Source organism: Lycium ferocissimum, unplaced genomic scaffold (genome assembly GCF_029784015.1).
Source record: "Lycium ferocissimum isolate CSIRO_LF1 unplaced genomic scaffold, AGI_CSIRO_Lferr_CH_V1 ctg4535, whole genome shotgun sequence".
Taxonomy (NCBI): domain Eukaryota; kingdom Viridiplantae; phylum Streptophyta; class Magnoliopsida; order Solanales; family Solanaceae; genus Lycium; species Lycium ferocissimum.
In genome coordinates this window covers 22726-50555 of record NW_026725694.1, presented here as the reverse complement: position 1 = coordinate 50555, position 27830 = coordinate 22726, and the positions used below count along the sequence as shown (strand labels likewise).

General features: G+C 39.0%; 1 long non-coding RNA gene across 1 annotated transcript; it reads left to right on the top strand.

The window, feature by feature from the left end:
- LOC132044456 (uncharacterized) lies at positions 1 to 27830 on the top strand. Its single transcript, XR_009412186.1, has 2 exons — positions 1 to 416; positions 27491 to 27830. It is a non-coding gene; the product is annotated as an uncharacterized LOC132044456 (long non-coding RNA).

Here is a 27830-nt window from a genome sequence, read left to right as displayed (position 1 = left end):
TTCTTACATATATGATTTCTTCAATTCTGCACTACATGCTTTCTTTCTATCTTGTTTTTTCTGAATTAAGTCACATGAACCTTGATGCAAAGAATCTTGTAATAAATGAAGTTAGGCTCATTCTAGACAAGATAAAATGAAGTTGTTTTCCTCCTGTGCATATAAAGTTGAGAATTTGTGAAACTTAGTCAATTTTAAAGGGAGGAAAAGGTTAAGAATCCTGTCATAGCCAAGTGCATCTCTTAAGTCAACTGAAATTTCCCTGCCAATAAGGTAATGTCAAGAGAAGTGCCAGAACAGTTTAAAGAATAAAGAACATATGCATTTTGAGACTGCCACCTGCCTACTTGTTTATGCTATTTAAAATAAAGATGACTGATTAGACTTAGGATTCATATAACCTATATAAAAATTCAGTGGTTTAAAAGGGGCCTGGACAATTGGTTCTACAGATGTTTCTAGTTTGGTCTCCAGTGTTGCATTTGTCTTGCATTATGTTTTGTGAAAATGTGTACTAATAGAAGATTTTGGGCTGTGCTTGCTTGGTTTTGATTAAGCTATAGTTGTCAAGACTGTAATGTGCACCTATCAACTTATCTTGTTTTCCATGAGAGAGATCACTCAGAGTTTGGAATATGTAATCTTGAAGACAATCAAGTATTCGTTTGAAGTGTCCATGAACCATTAAAAGCCATTTAGGAGTTAGGTTTATACAGTGTAGGCACACCTTATGTATATTGAATTTATCATGATAACACTAAATTTAGAGGAGAATCCCCCTTTGAGTTCTTGCATGCTTTGCCACATCTACCTGATCCCATGTTGTTGGGAGCTATATGTGATTAATTTTCTTAGATTTGTTTGGATAAGTTGAGTTTGGACTGTGCTATGCTCATAGAAATTACTCATGTCTCATGTCTCAGTTATGTTTTCTCCTCACTGGTCTCAGTTATGCTCTTAAGATAATAGTTATTCAATTCATACGTATATGAGGTGTATTTCTTTTTGCCCTAAGGCCATATGGTAAGGCATGTGAAGCAGTGTTCTCTTGGGTTATGGTTTGAGATGCATGTTAGGTATAGCGGGGTCTAGTTTGAACCCTTCCCGGATAACCAGCCATGCTGGAGGTTCATGAAACCTCTTGGAACTTGTGCGACATTCGGATAAAAAAGGGGTGACAACTTGACTTTCCACCACCTAATTTGGGATGTTTTGAGTTTGAAAGCATAGAACACATGTGCTTCACATGGTCCTTTGGTTAAGTGTGATATACTGTGTATACACATGTTGTACGTTCACACATAGAATAGGATTAGTATAACAATAGCATATTTTGCATATATGTGTATATATTATACGTGTGATAAGGACAAAAAAATATAAACTAACCGGGGTCTTTTTTTTTTCCCCTCCTCCACTGCATGGCCACTCGAGCAGAGGTCAAGCCACCTTGTTGGGCTAAAAGTCCAATAAGGAATACATCTTTCAAGCGTCTTTGAGTCCAAAAGAGGAAAGGGAAGCTAATATATTAAAGGCCCAATCACGGATAAAAATGATACGAAGGCCCAGCCATGGGTAAAAATGGTTGGGGTTTGGTACACCCCATTCTATTCTTTTCCATTCATATTGCTGCATATTATTTTCTTCTTGTATTATTGATTGCTTATAAACCCACAGAATTATTGGAACCCTTTTATTATGAATTAGGTATCTTAGAAAAACGGTATATATGCCGTTTAGTTTTGACTCTAGCACCTGATTTTCTTTAAATTTGGGGAACGCGTACTGCTTTTAAAATATTTCGAAAAAAATAGGAGATAGTCGCTACAGTTTGAACAAATAATAAACTAAAAGGTTTTTTTTTTTTTTTAAATATGCAAAAATGGCAAACAAATCTGTGAGAAATCTAGAGAGAGAATAGATTAGGCAAAAAAGGGGGCTCTACTTCTCAAAGTATTTTGAAGGCACCCTTTTCTCTGGGCTTTTGGTAAAAAACTTTGATATTTTAGGCTGCAGCCCAATAGACTTTTTCTTAAGGAAAACATAAATATTTATTGAATTGTTTTGGGTTAAAACCCATTCTGTTTAGTGTTTTAAAAGCAAAAAATCACGAAAAGATCTCTTTTAAAACCAAATAATACCGGTCTTTTTTTTATATATACAAATTTATATTCAAGTTGGCTTGGCCAAAACTCATGTGTCAAAACAGTTAGAAATAGGGACTGACCATATATCGTGAAATGGTAGGAAGCCCAAACAAAGTCCATTTAGTTTAAAAACCCACTGGACCCTTTTCTTTTATCAAACTAGCAAATATTTTTGGGGCGAAGGCCCACGATTTTAAAAAAAAAAAAAACAGACCAATCGTTTTGTTATGAAAAATGGGTTTTCTTACCTGAAAGGAAATTCCCGCCCCTTAAATGAAATTAGGATGTAGTGTAAAATAGATATATAAATATAAGTATGTTTCTAAAAAATATATATATATATATATATATATATATATATGGGATGCTTTGATCACGGGTATGATCCACTTTCTTTTTTTCCTAAAAAAACTAATCACGTTAAATGTGCAAAAGATTATTAAAGGTCCAAACAATTGAAGTTATGCTTGATTTATTCAAACTATAGCTAAGGATATTCTTAAAGCGTACTAGACGGATTAACCCGGTTCATATGTGAGTAAGGCATGGATAAAATTTGAACACTCAAAATCCAATAAGTAAATGAACCTTCTACTTTTTTTTTACTATAAGCAAAACTATTATCCTTATATATAAAAGGAATTATTTATACCCGGATATCATAAATCCGAACCTAAATACCCTGTATATAAAGGGGATATATTCAACTCTTTTTTCAAAATGATATGCTATATGAGAAATCTTTTTGCGGGAAATAAGCACTGAATAAACAGTTTATGCAAATACTGACACATTGGAACTCAAAGATCAACCGTATAGTATGGATCCTTAATACTAGGGTGCCTAACACCTTCCCAAGGGGATCACCATAACCCTTACCTAGAACTTTGGATTAAGAAGGATTTTTCACGTGTATGAATAAACCCTTCAAAACCAGTTTTCCTAATTTCCTAAAAATTAGGTGGCGAATCTTTTAAAACAAAGTCCGAAAGAGCACCAACGATTTCGAAGTAGCTTTTTCCGAGCGCTAACCCCACCCGCGAAAATGCGAACCGTTACAAATGGTGACTCTGCTGGGGACTTAAAGGTTCTAACCATAAGGGTTCCAATATAATGTGGGTATATTTTCCTTAAACTGTTTATGTGTTTATTTTCCGCAATTATCAACTGTCATTGCATGCATATCATAACTCCGCCACTCCTGACATTTATTTTATATTTTGTTCCAAAGGCGACTTCACGGAGCACGCGGTCATATCTTCACTAAAAAGCCAAATTCTTCTTTTGGAGCCGTTATGAGGCAGGGTTGGTTCGTGCTCGTCTAACAGCCCAGCGGTTCAGCCCTAGTTGTCTGTTCGGGTTTTCGGTCTTTTATGAAAACCCACTCTAGTAAAACTAAGATAAAGCTAAGCCAAATCCCTGCTGAACTAGAGCATTCATACCTAGAAGAGCTTTGGGTATCTCAGACCTACCTAAAGCTCAATAAGGGAGACTACCTGTGTCCGGACGGTCTATGACCCGAAGAACACCGCATCTCATTTATGTGTTATGTGAAAGCATGTTTAGTGCCTATGTGATGAACCATTGATCCTGTGGGGTGGGGGAAATCCTAACCGTGTTCTATTTTGTAGATGGATGGTCGCATCCGTTTTGACATAATCGTCGAGGCTCCAGATCTGTTAAGCGTTTGGTGGGCATGATTAGGGGATGCTCACAAGAAAACAATTAGCTGCACCTTGGGTCATTTACCAGTTATCATGATGATGAAAGGTCATCCAGAATTAATAGAGGTGTTAACCGGACATTGGGATGATAAGGAAATTTTATTCTGTTTCGGTGAAATTTAGATGACTCCTACCTTAGAAGAAATTAGAGATGCCATAGACACCAATGGAACCTGTCTAAGGAAATGACATAAACCAGACCACCACTTGTTGTTTCCGCAAAGGCCCATACTCGGCCAAATCATGAAGTTTCTTGCATTAACTGAGGCGCCCTAGGCACAAGGACCTACGGTAACCTTTAGGGATTTATATCAGAGATTCAGAGATGCCACGGGGTATACTCTGTACCAGAGAGAATTCAAGAGTAGGGAAGATTGGGAAGCTGTTAGACCCTTGGCATTCGCCATAGCTTTACTGGGCATTATGGTGTTTCCACAAGGCGATTCGATGGCTATAGACACCCAAGTGATCTACTTAGCCCATGCCATTTTCCACGGTATAACTAAAGCCCAAGAGACGAGGTACTTTGATTTGGCGCCTATCATTTTGGCAAATATCTTTCCGGCGTTGGACAAATGTCGGAATGGTTTCCGATACTTCCAAGGATGTAGCATGTTGTTACAATGGTGGATTATCAAACACATTAACATGGCTAAGGAGGTCCAATGCCTGATCAAACACAACAGGATAGACCGTCTCACAAAATACTGTTTAAACCTTAGTTATATGTCTAAAGGGGCATGGGCTAGCTTTTTCGGAGAAATGACTGAAGACAGGATCCAGTGGATGTTCCCTGACTTCATATAAAAAAATTTGGTTGTCTGAGGTAGGAGTTTTCCTTTTGTACCGTTAGCCGGTGTTCGAGAAATCCGTCCTTATTTCACATCTCGGGTCTTGAGGCAATTCGGTAGGACACAAGTGATACCTCTGGTTGGAAATCCTGAGCAATTCATCATCGAGCACATGCGGCAAAAGATCAAGAATGCCGGGGTGATCCTTAGAGAATGGAATGGTCGCGTGAGTTGGGGACCAGACACTTTAGCTCCAGACAGATTCGAAGCAGGGTGTGACCCAGGGTACCATGAATGGCTGCGAGGACACTTGGCTCGGGTACCTATCCCAAGGACCGCACCTTCCCACGACTCCCAGGAAGAAGATCGTCTGAAAGAATGTCTGGAAAATACGGACGAACACTTAGCCCGGATTTTAGAGGAAACGGATTCGGTGATCGTCAGAATGGAGATATACCAAGCACGGCTGCGAATTCAGACCATCCTTCGGAGGGTGAAGAAAGCCAGAAATAACCAGGCCTCGACATCAGCTGCTGGAGGAGAATCTTGGCTGATTTACTGCTTTATACTAAGCCCTCTGTCGGCTTCCATGATCTCTGTAATCCCTTTGGGGAAGATGTTTTACTATTATTATGTAATGATTTTTTGGGGCAATGGTTCACCTTCATAAATGGCACTTGCATGTTTCAATCGAATAGGATAGCCTTAACCCAAAAGGGTTTTAGGAACGCGAGTAGTATAAATATATGCTAAAATTACATGAACGTTTGCTACGTGCTTCACATATTTACTTGCTATATGTGCTATCATTTATCAAGGCTCGAATGCATTTGATCCGATAGTCTAAACTACATATCAAAAGAGAGCCAAAGGTTTAAACTTACCTAAATTTATCTCCAGTAAAAGGGATTGACTTGCCATGGCAAACCAAGGAGACCAAGAGACGTGGACTTTGGGAGAAACAACGGAAATATTGAGAGACGAAGTACTACAAATGGAAAAGCACCTCTAAGAGATAGGGAGGAAGATCGACGAAGTGGACCAACTGCTGGAGATGGTTGGAAATCCACCCGAAGGTATACCCCAAGAGCAATACTATGGGAATGTCCCAGAGGAAGTAAGGGAGTTAGTGCTGAATTATATACCTTTGGAGAGGAATCCCATGACTCCTAGAGAAGGGATTCCAGGGGGAAGAGAGGAAAACCAAGGAACTGGATCAGATCATTGGGTCACAGACCCACAGGAGGAGTTAGAGCCCCAATAGGAAGCCTATGAGCCGATAGAGGAAGAGGAGGAAAACGCTCAGAATATGGAGGAAGTGGAATCAGAGCCTGTTGACGTGAAAGCTAAGGGGGAAGAAGAACCGTTCGGAATGTTCCCTGAGTTCGCAGAGTTTGAGAACGAGGCAAATGAAGAATCTGACAACTACTCCCCGACCAACGAGGGGTCTGACTATTATGCACTATCATCCATAATGGTGCCTGTCACCTCCACCATGGCATTTATGAATTTAGGAAGGGTAGGCCCCTCTGAGCCTGCTTGGTGGGGAATCTCCTTTAAGGCTCGCTCCTTCCCATTCAGAATAGCCCCACGGCCTGTCACCTGTAAGGAGGTGTACGAAAGGATGGTCGCCACAAGAGTGCCTTGCACCACCAGGGTTAGGTTGCCGCCACCCGAGTTGGTGTATGCATACAAGAGATGTCTGTTCCACCGCAACCAAGCTAGTTATACCCTAAATGAGTGCTTGGGTCTGAGAAGGAGAATTTGCAATCTGATTGATGATAGGATCCTCGGGACTCTATAGGGGCCACACACCCTATTAGTCCATGATCGTATCATTCCTGGAGAAGGAGTCACTGCTGTCACGCAGATCTGGCGATATGATTTCACTGTCTTTGAGGAATCATAAGCCCGCATATTCTCAACCCTAGCTAGTCTGAGAAAGATCAAACCCGTTGAACCTGCCCACGAGCCCGCGGTATTAAGGCCTAACAGGAGCAAATTTTGTCTGTATCATACAGGAGCTATGGGGCATGACATAGAAGAGTGCTATGATTTCAAGCTCGAACTGGAACACAAGATCAGTACCGAAGAGATCTTGGTCATCCTGCCACTACAGTACTTTGAAGGAAAGAGGACAAGAGGGAGAGCTAGTTCATAAGGACAGCGATTCGCAGAGCTGTATTTTTGTCACGGCCCAATTTGGAGCGGTGTGACCGGCACTTGATGCCAAACTAGGCCCCGAGCGAACCACTCTAAATCTAAAACTCTGCTAAGGCCTACCTGCACACCGACAATATCAACTGGCCGGCAAGGCCGTAATCTAGATATATGTAAACAAATGCTGTCTGTCTCGTCTGAACTGGGCACACACACACCCAAAATATATATATACAACTGAGCAAGCTGACGAGGCTGCTATGTAGGCTGAACAAAAAAACTGAGAGCCAACATGGCTATATAATATCCCAACTGCATACAACTGTCTACAGACCTCTAGGGAACACGAGCTGCAGAAAGGACAGGACAAGGCCCCGTCACACCCATCTATACATGTCAAAATAGCATACTACCAAAGGGACTACTGCTCCGGACCAAGTGGAGTCCACTGACTGCGGCTGAGTGGAAGGCCTACTGAGTTGTATCATCTATCCGACTACCTGAACTTGCGGGCATGAACGCAGCGCCCCCAGACAAAGGGACGTCAGTACGAATAATGTACTAAATATGTAAGGCAAGATAACAACTGAAATGAAATAACAAACTATACTCTGGATATTTCAAGAAGCATCCTGAGGTGCTTCTACTTGGGTTGCCTCTCATCTGAGGCAAGATAACATCACTCTATAGATATAACTTCGTGACTCGAAGGTTAGGCATAGTTAAAATAACTCCATAAATAAAACTCCGTGACTCATAGGCCAGGTATAATCAACTCCATGACCCGCAGTGTCGTTTAAGGAACTCCGTGACCCGTCGGTCGTGTATAATCAACTCCATGACCCGTAGGTCGTGTATGCGCATCTCCGTGACCCGTCGGTCGTGCAACAACTCCACGACCCGTAGGCCGTGCGATAACTCCATGACCCATAGGCCAGGCGATAACTCCATGACCCGTAGGCCAGGCGTATACATATAATGATAACTCGAAGGCAACATAATAGCCTATAAACAACATATCCACTAATTATACCTCTTGACATTCAATCATCTCATATAACTCAACTATTCTTATACTAGCTCTTAACTAGAGAGGAGTACTACACTAGGGTTATGGTAACCCAAGTATAATCTTCGTGAATAGCGTACCTTGTGCAAATAGTCAAAAAGGTCTCAATAGTAGGAATCTTAAGAAATGGAATCATCATCGTTGTTACCATCATAGAAACATCCATCTTTAGCATCATAAGCACTTTGAGAATTGTGAGCTTCGGGCTTTTTGGAAATAAGGATATTATAGAATCCATGTATGCATTCATAGGAAAAAGAATCATGCCTTTAGAAAGAAAGGAAGTAGCCTTAATATACATGGAAGCTTACTTCTCGACTTTTCCAACTTACTTTCTGTCTTTCAATCTACATAAGATCATTCGTAGTCCCGTAATCTACATATAAATCCATTCATACCATTGTTAGGCTCATTATCATATGCTTGTCTTAAGCCTTCAAATTAAATCCTCTTAAAATTTGCCAAAATTTGGGCAGTATCTCCCCTGTTTATATCCCTAACCCGAACTCATAATACTAACAAAACAACAACTACAACAGCACCAACATCAACAACATCATTATCAATACTAAAATATTCCATAAAATATCCCATGCGATGTTTTTCCAATTTCTCAACCAATAACTTTATTATACAACCATTTAATCACTCTATCTTCGTAAATAAACCAAAAGTAATATTAATAAGGAGAGATTCATACCTTATTTTTGTTAAAACAGCTATATCTTCAATATCCACCTTAAATCCACCGCAAAACCATACTAGAATCACATCTATGCTTTAAGCGAGCTTCGATTAATACTCCGTCACTTGAAAATCACTCAAACCCTCAACTTTTTATGACATAATTTCCCTTTATGTTGCTGAGCGTTAAAATCTGATTTTGGGTGAAAAATATGGGGTTTTTCCCCTTTTATAAGGTTCAAAAGTCGGGTTGGGTCACTGTAGCAAGCCGGGTACTGTAGCACTCATTTTTTCTTTATTAGCCTAACTTGTAACGTCCATAATTCTCTACTCCAGTGCCGTATCAATGAGCGATTTGTTGCATTGGAAACTAGACTCGACGAACTTCATTTTAGGCTTTTGTCTCACTTAAAAACACTTCATATGCTAAGAGATATTCTTCCCTCAAGTTCGACCAAAATTTTCACACGAAACTTTACCTATCCTTTGTCCAAAGTCGTACCACTCCATTTCTTCCGCTCATTTCCATATAAAAACTTCTGGTATACCTTATATACATCCTTCAATCAATAAATATACTTAATAATGCTTGCTCCTTATATTCCAAAGTGGTTTTACTTAACCATAACTCAACGTACTTATGTTTCAATTTTGATAAGTGCTTCTTCGAAGATACGGGGTGTAACAATTTTGGGTAGATAATAAGTGTCTCTATTTTTGCAGACAAAAGGTTACCCCCTCCCCATAAATATTGTAAGGAACCGCATCGACCTGATGTCCCTATGGAAGGATACACGGGAAGCCCTAATCGGGCCTGGTCTAGGGATGTCTTTAGCTAGGTTTAGATTGAAAGATATGTTGGATATATATATATACCCCTTTGTAAAATGAACTACGATAGGGCCTGATTTCCCTTGGAGGGATACATAGGCAGTCTACATAAGACTCGGCCCCTACATAATATAAATTACAATTCCCCTCCCCCCCCCCCCTTCCCCCCACCATTTGATTGACTTCTATAGCAAGGGAGAGTTTGCCGTGGGCTAAAAAGCACATTGGACCAAGATCCACCTAAATAATTATAAGCCCACAAACGCCCGAGCCTTTAAGACAAGAGGATCAAAAGTATTCGAGCTTAATATGTGACTTTATGTGCTATGTGTGCTCTAAATACCAATGTGTGATATCTTGTTTTTATACTTTACAACCGGTAACTAACATTATCTACCGTTAAGTTATTTTTGTCTTATAGAACGAGGCCGATTAGCGTAGTATTAAAAGCTGGCATACTTCACAAGATCAAAAGCTGCGTTAGTATCCCTATCAGACAAAGGCAAACAGAAAATGACTGCTACTCCCGAGAATGGAACTGAGCTCGCTCTCCAAAAAGGAGATGCCCAAGACCCACAGGAGGTGTCATATCAAGAAGATGTGATTGCAACGTTACTATGCCCACAACAATGCACATAAGCTGACGAGGCTAATAAAATGATATCCAAAAGATAGGCCGACAAGGACAAATACATCTAACCATATGCACATGTCTACGAACCTCTAAGGAGAGTATGTCATATCATATAGGCGGGACAGGACCCCGCCATGCCCATAAGTATGTGCACAAAAGAATAAATACCAAAAGTTGTAGCTCCGAATGAAATGGAGCTCCGCTCGTAGTCCCCCGAGTAATAAAGATATGGATCAAGCCTCGTCTCCCGGCCACCTGCGGCATGACGCAATATTCACAAACAAAAGGACGCGCACGAAGAATGTACTGAGTATGTAAAGCATGATCAACATCATTATAAAAGCACAATAGACAACATAAGAAAAAGCGTAAGATGGGAGGTAGTAGAACCATCGTCATAAACACTTACTTGCTTTTCATAGGGACATTCCATTTCTAATGCGTGACTGTGTACATGCATCCATATCCGTATCCGTATTCGTATCCGTACTCATTTACATTTCGTATCCATATTCGCATTCATATTCATAATTCGCTTACATATTCATATTCATAGCACACCTGACCATAAAGGATCGGTGTTTCACATACCCGGCCATGGCAAGGCTCGGTGAGTATACATACCTGGCCCTACCAAGGCTCGTGGTTATCCATACCCAACCAAAGGCGGTGCGCGCGATACATAACATACCCAAACCCATATAAGCTCTCTGTTACATAATAGTCATACATAGACACATATACGTAGGAGCTCATAAGCATCTTTGACATCATTACTATCGTCGTTCATTACATCTATCCCTAGAGGATTACTCATCATATAAGGAATTTAGTATAATCGTAACATATCGAGAATCATGAGCTTAGTAGCTTTTAAAGATAGAATCATTTGGAGGACATCATAGGCTCATGAAAGGATAGGTGTATAGCCAAAGAACCATGCCTTATTGAAAGAAGGGTTAGCCTTACATACCTTTTCGTTCAACTATTCTATCGCTTGAACGTTCTCCTTCAATGCTCACGTTTCTACCTTCATTAGAGTTATACTATCATTAGAAAATTGATAGCTTAGCATACATGACTAAAGCTAGAAAAAATTGGACAACATCTCCCTTATTTATACGACTTCCTCCATATCATATATCAACTCCCAAACATATATAATAACATTCACAACATCATAACAATAGTCTATTCACCTACATTATCCATATTCCTCCATTCACTTCAAATCATCCATTTCCATGGTCATAGCACACTATTACGTTCATTCACATATACAATGTCTATCCCATGTTCTTAACATCATTTATAACATAACCATAATCACAACATATCAAGAATCATGACTCAATCCAAGCTATTACTCAAAAATGACACTATTCCCACATTCATGACCCATTTTCTATTTCCTTCTACAATCCAAGTCTTTCAACCTCTCAATACCTTAAACAACATGGAAATACAATAAAACTTACCTTAGATGGTGTAGGAATGAACCTTGGGTGGAAACACTTCACTTGAACAAAACCCTAGTTTCACCTCCACTTGGATTCCTTGTCTTGGATGAACTTTAATGAGTTTCTTACACTTGATTCACTTGGTTTGATGAAGTTGATCACTAATATCTCTTGAATTCTTGTGGGAGAAGTGTGGAGAAATGTTCTAGAGAGAGGGGAGTGAAGGGAAATGAAATGAAATAACTTGGACCCCTTTATTAATAATACTCAAATTCAGCCCCTTCCAAATCACGACCAACATACGGTCCGTATAAATTTCACCGACCGTATGTCCGGCCGTAGATTCGTCCAAGGCTGGCCATATCTGGGTGATTATACGGCCAGTATAATTTATACAGCCAGTATGTTGCGCTATATAATGCCCAGTTCTTCCAAACTCATTCTCGTCGACTCGTTTGATCTCCAATCCTTATGGAACCTTCTTAACACTTGTTTATCACCTCATTAACAATCTAAGGGATGTTATAACTCTTCTGCAAAGCATCATTAATCATCATTAACTTGTTACTCGTAAATCCTTTCCGATACATATCGTATGCCTCGCCTTCTCTTGGCAAACATTCTCCTCTTAGCTCGAATGTCTTTGAAATCTTAATTAGGGTCATCAAATGTCATTCCTTACTTATTGAAATATCGTATGCTTCGTGCCCTTCGTTAGTCTATTCACTGTGCATTAACGAATTTTTTTTCGAGATGTAACAATTACTGACTGTCGTGACGAAGCTCCAAGAAAAGGTAGCTAGGAGCGAAGCCGCAAAAATAGGCAAGGTCGCCTCGATAGAGGAAATGAGGCCTCCTCTTCCATTCCCTTTCCTGAGCTCGCCAATGCCCAATCATTTCCCCGTATACCCACCAGGAACCATCCTACCTCCACTAAGCTTCACCAGCCTAAATCACGTTGGAACCTCTTACCGCACTCGTCCCCCAGCAAAATACACTCAAATCCCAGGGACCACCCAATCAGTCCCTTCCTACCAGGTTTCCCATTTTGTTGGTCCGACAGGCCAATTGCGCACCCCAGCTCTGCCAATTGGGCAAACCACCACTGTCCCGCTCAATCAGATTGCCCACTAAGTCTCATTCTTCACTCTCAACATCCCCAGCAAGTGCTCTTCGGGGAACAAAGAACTAGACCATTGTGAAGAAATGGAAAAATCCTAGAGAGCCGAACAAGACGAGTGGGAAAAAGATATGGAGAAGAAGATGGAAGAATTACTGGTGAAGTCCAACAGATCTGTAAGAAAGGATATAGGCCTATGATATGATGACCTATGCATACATCTGGATCTGGACTTGCCCGAGAGATTCAAAATCCAGAAATTTAAAATGTTCAAAGGAGTGGGTAATCCTAAGGCACACCTCCAATCTTACTGTGACCAACTAGTTAGAGTAAAGAAAAATGAACCTTTGATCATGCGACTATTCAGTCGCAGCCTAACTGAAGAAGTCGTTGAACGGTTCGCAACTCAAGATATGGGGCAATGGCATGTCTGGGAAGACATGGCAAAATCCTTCATGGAAAGGTTTTGTTTCAACATCAAAACAGTGCCAGACCGCTATTACCTGGAAATGGTCAAACATAAATCAACAGAAAACTACAGGGGATACGCCAGCAGGTGGAGGGCCGAGGCGGCCCGTGTGCAGCCTCCGATATGTGAAGGAGAGCTAGTCTCTGTGTTTATCAGGTCCTAAAAACCTAATTTCTATGACAAAATGCTATCTTTGGCCGGAAGACCGTTTGCTGAATTGGTCAAGATGGGAGAGGCCATAGAAAACGGCCTCTAATCTGAGAAAATAGTTAGCATCTTCAACAAAGCATTAGGGCAAGCCATTGTAGGAACCTTTTGCAAGAAGAAGGAAGAAGTGGCCAGCATATCCCACACACCAAATCCAAGCCCAAAAGAACCACTATCTAGCCCCATAGCTACAACCCTCATAAATTATCCAACGCATGTGTACTATGCACAACCCAAATTTACCACCACTATACCAGTTTACACGGCTCCGCCTGGTGTCCGTGTGTCCGCCCCCACCTACCAAGCACTACCCCATCAGAATTATAACCGAAATAACCCACCACAAGCCTATCAACTCCCATTAATCTATCAAAACCAACCGCCACCCCCAATATACAATGCTCCACGTCCTTCTTTTGAGAGGGGGCCAGTAAGAGAATTCACCATGCTCCTCGAGCCTAGGGCTAGGCTCTTCGAAAGGTTGCTGGTCGAGGGTCTGATTCGGAAGGTTCCGCCAAAACCAAAGACAGCCGAAATATAGATTCTACCAGAACGATCAAACCTGTGCCTATCATTCAGGAGGGAATGGGCACAACACTGAAGATTGTATAAATCTCAAGCACAAGATCCAAGATCTGATTGAAAAAAGAGAAATCGTCTTAGAAACCGCAACTCCTAATGTGAATGCGAACCCGTTGCCCAATCACGAAAACAACGGAGTCCACATTATTGAAAAGAATGAGGATTGGGAAGCTTGTAGAGCATTAATCCCCAAAGTGGCCGAATCCTTGGAGCACATAGTGGCTTTCATCACACTCCAGGAGTGCCCAAATTTCAAGGTTCTTATCCCAACACCGGGAACCACGGCAACGACACCGAGATTCAAAGTCCTGATTCCGGCACCTGTGGTGGATCGGCATAGCCGGACGGTCAAACAAAGCCCATTACTACGCAAGTGGCCATGGCCCAAGGCATGACCCGCTCCGAAAGATGTTACACTCCTGAGGAATTAGCTCAGAATGCTGCAAGAAAGGAAAACACGCAAAAAAAAAAAGAAGCAATAAAATCGATGGAGAAGCTAAGGATTTCTGGCGGTTCATGCAGCTGAAAGATTACTCCATTGTTGAACACTTGAAGAAAACACCCGCGCAGATATCAGTACTATCATTGCTAGCCAGTTACCCATCACATAGGCAGGCTCTCATGAGGGTATTGGACGAAGCACATATGCCAACCGGTACAAATAGTGAGGACCCAGCTGGGTTAGTGGCCCGTATTATTGGAGAACACAAGATTTGCTTCTCAAAAGAGGACCTACCGGCAGAAGGAACCACCCACAACCGTGCCCTTAACATCACCGTAGAATGTCACGACAAATCGATAGGAAGGGTGCTGGTAGTTAACGGATCAGGCCTCAATATTTGCCTTGTCACCACATTGACCCAACTCAGCTTTGATGCAAGCAAGATTCGTCAAAGTTGAACAAACGTTAGAGGATTTAACGGGTCTCTCAGTGATTCCCTCGGACAGATAGATCTACATATCCAGTTGGACCCGCATCCTTCACAGCAGAATTCCAGGTCTTGGCAATCACATGTTAAAAGTATTGATAGTGTTGTATGTCAAAATTGAGGTAGCAAGCGCTACGTAAAAGAGTCAAGATTGGGTTTTCTCGGGAATCAAAGTCAAATAGCGGTAACGCGACCAAATATGCAAGCATGAGCATTGGGAAAAAGAAGGTTATGATACCATGAAGGGGAGAGAAACTTGGACAAGGAAAACGTATACCTATTGCGGATCAGGTAATATATATTTGATGAAAAGTTTAAGATAAAAGTAGGAAAATTGACGATAGGATCAAATTTAAATAAACCAACGGGAGATAGAGTAATGTTGTACATGACAAGGGATGAATGTGAGGACCCTGGAACCAACCTATACGTTTTCATAACTAGAGCTAAGAAGGTTGTAAATAATGGACAAAGGTGCATCCTTGAGAAGAAATAAACACATCTTATGAGAGCGATGAGGAAATTTTAAACTCCTGAGATTTAACTAGGAGAATGGATGTGAAACCATGATTGGTATGCCTATTTAAGGGAAGAAAGTACCTCAAGAAAAGATTTTCAGCGTCAAAAGGGATTCTCACTCGTAACGGAACACTTCAAGGTTTCCTAACCTAAGAGTAAAGGACAACTAATGGAAACAGGCGTTTTACTAGTAAAAAGGAAAAAAAGTTAAACCATGCGATGAAAAGAACTCCGGCATTATATGGGATAGATGACTATCAAAGACGGTTAACACTCAAGGGTTATGGTATATGAAAACATCCTTTAAAAGGGGGGAAGAACAAATTCAGTTCTAAGATGAGGTACAATATTCCGAAGCTGAAGAAAGGGAAATCTTAGCACTAGAAGAGATGAAAGTTTTAACAAAAGGAATAATTATAAGGAGTTCAATGATCTTAAAGGAAAGGGAGATAGTGGCAAGATAGCGGTGCTACCTGAGATTTGAAAGTACCTCGCAAGTCATGGGATCACAAGTCACCGGTCATATCAAATGTGAGAGTATATGTTATAGAACCATATAGACCATCGTCATGATGCAATGGCCAACAAAAATGGTGTAAGGACAACGATAGGGAGTCAAAGAATAACATCGGCTAATTTAAGTCTCAAATGATCACCGATACAAGAGAATCAAGGACTTAAGAAGAAAGCATACTCGTATCAAAAGGAAGTTATGATTAAGTAGGATTTTATCTTAGTTCTATGTTTATGAGTTTATATTGCAATTATGCTAAAACTGAGGAGAGGAAATTGTAGGAAAATTCAGGTATGAATAGGATGATATTGTAAGGAATTAAAGAGTCCGACCAAGGAATTAAAAAGGAGATGATATGGTATGTATATAAGATCGACGAGTACAGAAAAGGATAATCTAAAATAGCACCAAAGAAGCAAGCAAAGAAGGGTACCTTATCTGAACAAGAGAATTTGTCTGCTAGTAGAGAAATAAGGAGCAAGGAAAAAGAGTACAACAACTAAGAGTGATCATAGATGGGCAGGGAGCCGTAGAAATCATGAGTTAAGACCATCTTAATGGCAACAGGTCCCAGGATAGCAACTAGATATCTGTTGACCACTGAGTACATAGAACGTGAGGATATGGAACTAATGACTAAGTTCGACAGAGAATTGGGAGGATATGAAAGAAGACTAATGGGCCCATAGTACAAGAGCATGGGGATCAGAAACTAAAGGAAGATAACCATTTCAAGAAACTAATGACAGCGTCGTAAGCTCGCAAGCTACAACATTCGAGGATGAATGTTTCTAGGGGGGGAGGATGTTACACCTCGCACTTTCAGAGCATGAGCATGCCACGTACTTTACTGTATTAATGGGGTATCGGAGACGTCCCATTATGTTTTGGAAGTTACAAGCTATGGGAAGTACGTATCAATGAAGTAAATGATGAATTACGATCTCGTAAGTCATAACCGGGAAGGACAGCCTTGGAACCAAAGGAAACGACTATTATCAAGTATGATCAATGATAAATATCATGTATGGAGAGTTTTGGAAGATTTCGGGACCAAGCAAGCGGAGAAAATAAGTTTGTCAAAAATTTGAAAAAAAAGTTGGCAGAATTCTGGACAGAATTTTTGGTCAACTTTGGAGGGGTATATCTCCGAGTATATAAGCAGTTTTATTGTGTTTCAAAATCCTAAAATGAAGTTCTTCGAGTCTAGTTTTAACGCAACAAACTGTTCATCAATGCGACATCGAAGCAGGGAGTGATGGATGTTACAAGTTAGGCGAACGGAGCAGAAAAATGTTGCTACAGTACCCCGACCCAACACACACCTATAAATACCCCTCTAACCTGTTAATTTTAATCATTTTCACCATCTTCTCATCCTTCATATTTCTAAAGAATTCTTGAGAACTCTTGAGGGTTCTATAACCTTCCATAATTCTCCATAAATTTTCATAAACTTCCATAATACTCCATAACCCTCCATAATCTTCCACAACCTTCCCATATCATCAAGCGAGAATATAAACGTCAAAATCACAAAGAAAATTCATGGAAGATGATTGTTCTTGTTTCCTTTCAAGGTGGTGATGAACTTAGTCTTGGAAAGGGGTGAATAAAGTGAAGTTCTTCCATTATAAGGTATGTTTTTCCTACTATTATTTACACGATTGAGATGATGTAAAGGTTTAGCAATTTTTAGAAAGGAAAGAATCATAGGGGAAAAGTCATAAAAAGTTTAATTGAAGTTGATGGTCATGAGGTGGGTTTGAAAGAGAATTTTGGAATAATTTGAGATTAAATTGAATATAATTCTATGATTATTGTATTATGGATGTTGTTATGGTTGGTTTGGAAATTGGAGAAACATCGTGTGGGATACTTTATAGAATATATTGGTATTGATATTGTTGTTGATGTTGTTGGTAATGTTTGGGAGTTGTTTTGGTGTTTGGAGGAGGAAAAGAATACAGGGGAGATGGTGCTCGAATTTTGGCAGATTTTAAAAGGAATTAATTCGAAGACATAAGATATGCATATGGCGATAAGCCTAACAGTGGTATTAATTTTCTTGAATGTTGATTTACGAGCTTAGAAGGATAAGCGTTAAGTAATAGGAGACCAAAAAGGTATGTTAAGGCTAGTCCCTTTCTTTCAAATGGCATGATTCCTATGTTATCATTTCATAGATGTTTCCATAACCTTCTTACTTCCAAAAGTCAGAAGTTCCTGATTCTTAAAAGCTTCTTATGGTACTAAAGATGAGATGTTTTCTATGATAAACATGATGATGAAGATTTTAATTCTAGAAATTCCAAAGCTCATGATTTTAATGCTATTATGAGATCATTGAGTTTATGTCATGATTTCCTTGATTCTACTCACTGTTGTTGATCTCATCTTATGTTACTTGTTCCTCCAGGATGAAATATAGCGATAATGATTTCTTCATAATATAAATCAGAGGTTACCGACCTTACATCACTTCGATAAAGTTGTCGCCTTCATATGAGCTTTCATGCATGCTATTTACATTATGTATATGTATATATTATATAATGGATCGGGCCGTATGTTCCTCGGCCCTAACATACTATATTTATGGATCGGGCCGTACGTTCCACGGTACTAAGATATATGGATCGGGCTGCACGTTCCGCAACACTATATTTATGGATCAGGCCGTACGTTCCTCGAAACTAACATATATGGATCGAACTGTACGTTCCACAAAGACTAACATTTATGGATCGGGCTGCACGTTCTGCAGCACTATTATGTTATACAAGTATGAGAAAGGTTTTTGTGAAAAGACTAAGCATGCACGATATTGGCCCTAAGAGGCAATCAGACATATAGGTTATCCTTATCTCATGTTATGTTCTATATTTCTTATTATGCTATTATTCATGCCTTACATACTCAATATATTGTTCGTACTGACGTCCTTTCTTGTGGATGCTGCGTTAATGCTCGTAGGTAGATAGGTACAAGGATTTCACCCATAGGTGATTTATCAGCGGATTCTCAGGAGCACTCCACTTACTTCGGAGCTGCAGTCTGTTCGTATTGGTCCTTATGGTCACTTGTACTCTATGTAGAGGCTCGTAGACATGTGTGTATAGTTAGATATTTCATAACCCTACCTGTTCATATCATTGTATGACATTTTAGTAGCCTTGTCGGCTGGTGATGATAGACATACCTGCTGAAGATTATATCGAGATGTGTCATTATATTGTGATATATGTCCTTACAGATTATGATATCCAGGAACTATCTTTATGGCCCATCCAGAAATGTTTATGAGATGTATGTTTAGAGGTGCTCGGTGTGTTAGCTCTGGGTTCCCGTCATGGCCCTCTAGTTGGGTTGTGACAAAAGTGGTATCAGAGCTGTTCATCGTAGGGTGTGTCTACGAGCCGTGTCCAGTAGAGTCTTGCTTATTAGTGTGAAGCATGCCACACTTATAAACAAGAGGCTGCAGGGCATTTTAGAATGAATGACCTTTCTTTCTCATCTTAGATCATGCCGTAGAGCTAAATTATAGGATGTGATGTCTTTGATTCTAACCTTAAATGTTTTGATTACGGATAAGCAGTTGATTATACCGCTATGAGGTAATTGATGAGAATTGAATTTGTTAATCTGGAAGGTATGTTTCCTGTCTTATTGATATTGATAGACTTTGATATCAGAACCTGAGGTAAATGTTACGAGTATTGTGATCGCCCTGTGAGGCATTGGATGTGTTTTCTGGGCTGTGTGCAGGAATGAGGCAGTAAGAATTATAGAGGAAACTCTTCCGAAGGTTTTACAAATTGAATTGTTTGAATAGCTATGCTATAGAGAAAGAATGAAGGAAAAATGTGACAATCGGACGTTTAGTAAGTCATGATTGAATGAACCATTATGAGATGCTTTCCAAGAGAAGTTTTAGAATAATTTTATTTTAATTTAAGGGAAGAACCCTGGAGGGGAAAAATGATTAGTAATTAAAGGAGTTCGAATCATTTGAGATTTCAGAGAATTGAGATTTATTGAAGATATAGGGAATGTTGACACTAAGAATTCAAATGCAGTATTACGATTTATAGATTGGTGAGCAAGAGATAAAGATAAGATATTGATATGGGAAAGGAAGTTAACGAGTACGGGAAAGTTTTACTCTAGAAGTTTATACATATACATAAGATCAGGACGGGTTGATTACAGGCACACAGACTCATTTTATCAGACTTTCCTATATGATGTGAGTTTGCATTGGGATTCAGAAGTCACCAGTCATTCCACTTCAAAGGGGGTTTCCGAGTATTTGATAGTTGGTATTATTCTGAGAATCATTATGGCTAAGTTACTTCGGGCATTAATGATGACCTGTTACTTAAGAATGAGAAATAGATAGGTAAGTTGGAATGTAATTACGATTGTCTTCTAGATTGCTTATATAACTTCTAAATGTGATGTTGCGTGGCCGACAAAGGAAGTAGAAATTGCATCAACCTTAGGAATGTGTGGTGTATTTCTCGCTAATCCTTATAAGAAGGATTCACCTCAAATTTTTTTAGACGGGTGTTGTGAAGGTTATTTGTATTTGATGACAGAGAAATTAGGTGCAATGTCAGCTTATGTGTAAGGAAAGAGGAGAGTAGGTGTACAAGTGAATATAAAATATCGAAAGGATCGATTCTATTGCTACAGGAAAGAAAAGGATGTGAGGTTGATTATTTTAGACAAAGAGGGAGGGTACAAGTACGAGTAAAGTTATGCCGCCAAGGATTACAATTAGGACGTAGGAAGGTATGCTAGGAAGATCTACAAATTTAGACATACGAAAATAAAAAAGGAATATGAGAAACCAGAACAGCCCATGGTAAATTAGGAGCATATGAGCATTACAACTAGAATTCTCTGGCTAGCTGGGCAAAAAGAGAGGGGAGATGTATTAAAGCCACAGATTCAGGACAAAATCAAGTAGCAACGGGATATCTCGTAAGAAAAGGTGTTGAAAAGCGATAAAAATATAAGTCACGAGTGGCTACATCGAGTATTGTGTATACCCTTATGATTGATGTTACGACATATTAAAAGTATTGGTTATGATGTATGTCAAAATTGAGGTAGCAAGCGCTACAGAAAGAGTCAAGATTGGGTTTTCTCGGGAATCAAAGTCAAATAGCGGTAACGCAACCAAATATGTAAGCATGAGCATTGGGAAAAAGAAAGTTATGATACCATGAAGGGGAGAGAAACTTGGACAAGGAAAACGTATACCCATTGAGGATCAGGTAATATATATTTGATGAAAAGGTCAAGATGAAAGTAGGAAAACAGACGACAGGATCAAATTTAAATAAACCAACGGGAGATAGAGTAATGTTGTACATGACAAGGGATGAATGTGAGGACCCTGGAACCAACCTATACGTTTTCATAACTAGAGCTAAGAAGGTTGTAAATAATGGACAAAGGTGCATCCTTGAGAAGAAATAAGCAAATCTTATAAGAGCGATAAGGAAATTTTAAACTCCTGAGATTTAACTAGGAGAATGGATGTGAACCCATGATTGGTACACCTATTTAAGGGAAGAAAGTACCTCAAGAAAAGATTTTCAGCATAAAAAAGGATTCTCACTCGTAACGGAACACTTCAAGGTTTCCTAACCTAAGAGTAAAGGATGACTAATGGAAACAGGCATTTTACTAGTAAAAAGGAAAACAAGTTTAACCATGTGATGAAGAGAACTCCGACATTATATGGGATAGAGGAGTTGCAGGATCGCTAAGGTCATGCAGATGACTATCAAAGACGGTTAACACTCAAAGGTTACGGTATATGAAAACATCCTTTAAAAGGGGGGAAGAACAAATTTAGTTCTAAGATGAGGTACAATATTCTGAAGCTGAAGAAAGGGAAATCTTAGCACTAGAAGAGAAGAAAGGTTTAACAAGAGGAATAATTATAAGGATCTCAATGATCTCCAAAGGAAAGGGAGATAGTGTGCCTATGGATAGCAAGACAGCGGTGCTACCTGAGATTAGAAAGTACCTTGGAAGTCGTGGAGTCACAAGTCGCCGGTCATATCAAATGAGAAAGTATATGCTATAGAACCATATAGACCATCGTCATGATGCAATAGCCGACAAAAATGGTGTAAGGACAACGATAGGAAGTCAAAGAAGAAAATCGGCTAATTTAAGTCTCAAATGATCACCAGTACAAGAGAATCAAGGACTTAAGAAGAAAGCATACTCGTATAAAAAGGAAGTTATGATTAAGTAGGATTTTATCTTAGTTCTATGTGAGTTTACATTGCAATTATGCTAAAACTGAGGAGAGGAAATTGTAGGAAAATTTCAGGTATGAATAGGATGATATTGTAAGGAATTAAAGAGTCCGACCAAGGAATTAAAAAGGAGATGATATGGTATGTATATAAGGTCGACGAGTACAAAAAGGGATAATCTAAAATAGCACCAATGAAGCAAGCAAGGAAGGGTGCCATATCTGAACAAGAGAATTTGTCTACTAGTAGAGAAATAAGGAGCAAGGCAAAAGAGTACAATAATTAAGAGTACTCATAGACGGGCAGGGAGCCATAGAAATCATGAGTTAAGACCATCTTAATGGCAACAGGTCCTAGGAAAGTAACTAGATATCAGTTGACCACTGAGTACAAACATAAGAACGTGAGGATCTAGAACTATTGAGTGAGTTTGACAGAGAATTGGGAGGATATGAAAGAAGACTAATGAGCCCATAGTACAAGAGCATGGGGATCAGAAACTAAAGGAAGATAACCATTTCAAGGAACTAATGAAAGGGTCGTAAGCTCGCAAGTTGCAACATTCGAGGACGAATGTTTCTAAGGGGGAAGGATGTTACACCTCGCACTTTCAGAGCATGAGCATGCCACATACTTCACCATATTAATAGGGTATCAGAGACGTCATATAATGTTTTGGAAGGTACAAGCTATGGGAAATACGTAACAATGAAGTAAATGATGAATTACGATCTCGTAAGTCGTAACCGGGAAGGACAACCTTGGAACCAAAGGAAATGGCTATTATCAAGTATGATCAATGATAAATATCAAGTATGGAGAGTTTCGAAAGATTCCGTGACCAAGCAAGCGGAGAAAATAAGTTGATCGAAAATGTGGAAAAAAAGTGTGCAGAATTCTAGACAGAATTTTGGGTCAACTTTGGAGGGGTATATCTCCGGATATATAAGGAGTTTTATGGCGTTCCAAAAGCCTAAAATGAAGATCTTCGAGTCTAGTTTCCAAGGTAACAAACCGTTCATCAATGAGACATCGAAGCAGGGAGTTATGGACGTTACAAGTTAGGCAGACGGAGTAGAAAAATGCTGCTACAGTAACCGGGTGCTACAAAGAACCCGACCCAACACTCACCTATAAATGCCCCTATAACCTATTAATTTTCATCATTTTAACCATCTTCTCATCCTTCATATTTCTAAAAAATTCTTGAGAACTCTTGAGGGTTCTATAACCTTCCATAACTCTCTATAAATTTCCATAATACTCCATAACCCTCCATAATTTTCCACAACCATTCCATATCATCAAGAGAGAATATCAACATCAAAATCTCAAATAAAATTCATGGAAGATGATTGCTCTTGTTTCTCTTCAAGGTGGTGATGAACTTAGTCTTGGAAAGGGGTGAATAAAGTGAAGTTCTTCCACTATAAGGTATTTTTTTCCTATTATTATTTACACGATTGAGATGATGTAAAGGTTGAGCAATTTTTAGAAAGGAAAGAATCATAGGAGAAAAGTCATAAAGAGTTGAAGTGAAGTTGATAGCCATGAGGTGAGTTTAAAAGAGAATTTTGGATTAATTTGAGATTAAAATGAATATAATTCTTTGATTATGGTATTATAGATATTGTTATGGTTGGTTTGAAAATTGGAGAAACATCGTGTGGGATGTTTTCTAGAATATATTGGTATTGATATTGTTGTTGATGTTGTTGGTATTGTTTGGGAGTTGTTTTGGTATTTGGAGGAGGTAAAGAATACAGGGGAGATGCTGCCCGAATTTCGGCAGATTTTAAAAGGAATTAATTCGAAGACTTAAGATATGCATATGGCGATAAGCCTAACAGTGGTATAAATTTTCTTGAATGTAGATTTACGAGCTTGGAAGGATAAGTGTTATGTAATAGGAGACCAAAAAGATATGTTAAGGCTAGTCCCTTTCCTTCAAAAGACATGATTCCTATGTTATGATTTCATAGATGTTTCCATAACCTTTTTACTTCCAAAAGTTAGAAGTTCCTGATTCTTAAAAACTTCTTATGGTACTAAAGATGAGACTTTTCTATGATAAACATGATGATGATGATTTTAATTCTAGAAATTCCAAAGCTCATGATTTTAATGCTATTATGAGATCATTGAGTTTATGTTTTGATTTCCTTAATTCTACTCACTGTTGTTGATCTCATCTTATGTTACTTATTCCTTCAAGATGAAATATAGCAATAATGATTGCTCCATAATATAAATCGGAGGTTACCGACCTTACGTCACTTCGATAAAGTTGTAGCCTTCATATGAGATTTCATGCATGCTATTTACATTATGTATATGTATATATTATATTATGGATCGGGTCGTACATTCCTTGGCACTAACACACTATATTTATGGATCGGGCCGTACGTTCCTCGGCACTAACATACTATATTTATAGATCGAGCCGTACGTTCCTCAGCACTAATATATATGGATCGGGCTGCACGTTTTGCAGCACTATATTTATGGAACGGGCCATATGTTCCTCGGCACTAACATATATGGATCGGGCTATACGTTCCACAAAGACAAACATTTATGGCTCGGGCTGCACATTTCGCAGCGCTATTTTGTTATACAAGTATGAGAAAGGTTTTTGTGAAAAGACTAAGCATGCATGATAGTCGCCCTAAGATGCAATCAGACATACAGGTTATCATTATCTCATGTTATGTTCTATATTTCTTATTATGCTGTTATTCATGCCTTACATACTCAGTACATTATTCGTACTGACGTCCTTTCTTGTGGACGCTGCGTTCATGCCCGCAGGTAGACAGGTACACGGATTTGACCCGTAGGTGATTTATCAGCGGATTCTCAGGAGCACTCCACTTACTTCGGAGCTACAGTCTATTGGTATTGTTCTCGTTATGGTCACTTGTACTCTATGTAGAGGCTCGTAAACATGTGTGTATAGTTAGACATTTCATAACCCTACCGGTTCATATCATTGTATGACATTTTAGTAACCTTATCGGCTGGTGATGATGTACATACTTGCTGAAGAATATATAGTACTTGCTGAAGAATATATAGAGATGTGTCGTTATATTGTGATATATGTCCTTACAGATTATGATATCTAGGAACTATCTTTATGGTCCACCCAGAAATGTTTATGAGATGTACGTTTAGAGATGTTCGGTGTATTAGCTCCGAGTGCCCGTCATGGCCCTCTGATTGGGTCGTGATAATAGGATCATACCTCTTTAGGTTTGTGGTTTGCTTGTTTGTCCGTGACTATGACTGTGTTCGTATTATCACCTGGAGTAGGCTGCGTGTGATCACCTATGATTTGTGATATATGAGTGCTTAGTGTCCATGATCCATGGCAGAAGTCCTAGAAATTATTGAGAACATGATGCTTAAAATGTCAATCATGTTTTCCGTGGTCTGCTCAAAGTTGTTTTAACTTGTGTGAACTTGTCTGCTTGTGCACATGGTACATAATGCTTAAAATGTCACTCCTGTTTTCCTTGGTCTGCTCAAAATTGTTTTACCTTGTGTGAACTTGTCTGCTTGTGCACATGGCATTCATAACTTGACTCAATAGTCTATGTCACAGGCTCACATCTAGTAGTAATTTATCTGCCTAAATATGTGGAACTTGATAAGAAAGTAAGAGCAATAGGAGAAATAATGGAATCACAAGGCCATGTCCTCTTCTAAAACTGACTAAGATTGTTTAAATTGCTAAATGGGTAATGAATTAACTGCCAACTTCACCATCTAGTCATGCTAAAGCTAAGAAGTGTATAGAATAAAGAATGGAATTAGGACAATGTTAAAAGGAGGTCTGCTTCTCTTGTTTGTGACTCTGTGCTGACACTGCTCTATTGATTGGCTTGACTTGAAGAATGAAGTAATAGGGCACGGAAAGTAGAGGATTGATATCTTGCTTTTGAATCTGTGATTATTTTCACCCATATGTGAGTCTAAATTTGGTAAAAGGCCATGAATTCCAGATTTGTGAGTAAGAGATATTGAAAGGAAAAAAAAAGGAAAAGAGGCAATCTTTTTTATTTATTTATTTGCTCAAGTTTTGAACAGCCTGGACTTAAACTTTACTCTCTAACATGATTGTCCTTTTTGATCTTCTATGAGCGTAAGGCAACTGGTATGGTAGTGATGATCATTTGATTGTAACTGTCTAGGCACAAAAAGGTAGATACAGATGGAAAGAAAGTTTCATGATAACAATCCGAGTAAGAGGAGTGTGAAGAAATGAAATAGGGGTAAATAGTCTTTAAGAATGAAATAAGGGAAACAATTTGACTGTTAGACTTGTGAACTGCCTAATGTTATTTAATCTGTGATTGAAAAAGAAGTAATAAAAGGAAATGACTGCATGATATAAGGCTGGAAGCCACTTAACTAGACAGGGAAGGTCTTTTAAAGACATCTTAGGAGAGTATTGAGAAAGGGTCAATCATTTGCTTGACCCATAGTACCTTTTCTCCTAAATAAGAGGCTGTCATGGCCTCCCTTTTAAGTTATGGGGTGTAGCCTCTCAACCCTTACACTTAGAGATCATCTTGTCACATTGTTAAAGTTGCTAAATCTAAAAACTGGATTACTTTGCGTGTTGTGTCTGCCTCATCATGCCTTGAGGGGAATATTTAGACCAGTTGAGATTTGCAAGTAAAATTGAAAAGAAGTTTCTTTTGTTTTGAATATTGCTTGTCTATACAGATAAAAATGGAGGAATCCTTCCCTTTTGTGAAAAGAATCTGGTGACACCTAACAGCTTTAGCAAATCGGGCTTGTAATTTGGATGTTATGCATGCCTTGTGTGAATTTGTAATTACAATTTATTGTTCTAGGAGTAATTTGTTTTCTTCCCCATTTACATTAAGCTTTAGTAAATGATTCTTGAAGGTTAAGGGAGGGGTATATTTGGCCTTCTTCTTACATATATGATTTCTCTGAATGCCAGACCATGCTTTCTTTCTATCTTGTTTTTTCTGAATTAAGTCACATGAACGTTGATGCAAAGAATCTTGTAATAGATGAAGTTAGGCTCATTCTAAACATGTCAAAATGAAGTTGTTTTCCTCCTGTGCATATAAAGTTGAGAATTTGTGAAACTTAGTCAATTTTAAAGGGAGGAAAAGGTTAAGAATCCTGTCATAGCCAAGTGCATCTCTTAAGTCAACTGAAATTTCCCTGCCAATAAGGTAATGTCAAGAGAAGTGCCAGAACAGTTTAAAGAATGAAAAGCATATGCATTTTGAGACTGCCACCTGCCTACTTGTTTATGCTATTTAAAATAAAGATGACCTACTAGACTTAGGATTCATATAACCTATATAAAAACTCAGTGGCTTAAAAGGGGCCTGGACAATTGGTTCTACAGATGTTTCCAGTTTGGTCTCTAGTGTTGCATTTGTCTTGCATTATGTTCTGTGAAAATGTGTACTAATGGAAGATTTTGGGTTGTGCTTGCTTGGTTTTGATTAAGCTATAGTTGTCAAGACTGTAATGTGCACCTATCAACTTATCTTGTTTTCCATGAGAGAGACCACTCAGAGTTTGGAATATGTAATCTTGAGGACAATCAAGTATTCGTTTGAAGTGTCCATGAACCATTGAAAGCCATTTAGGGGTTAGGTTTATACAGTGTAGGCACACCTTATGTATATTGAATTTATCATGATAACA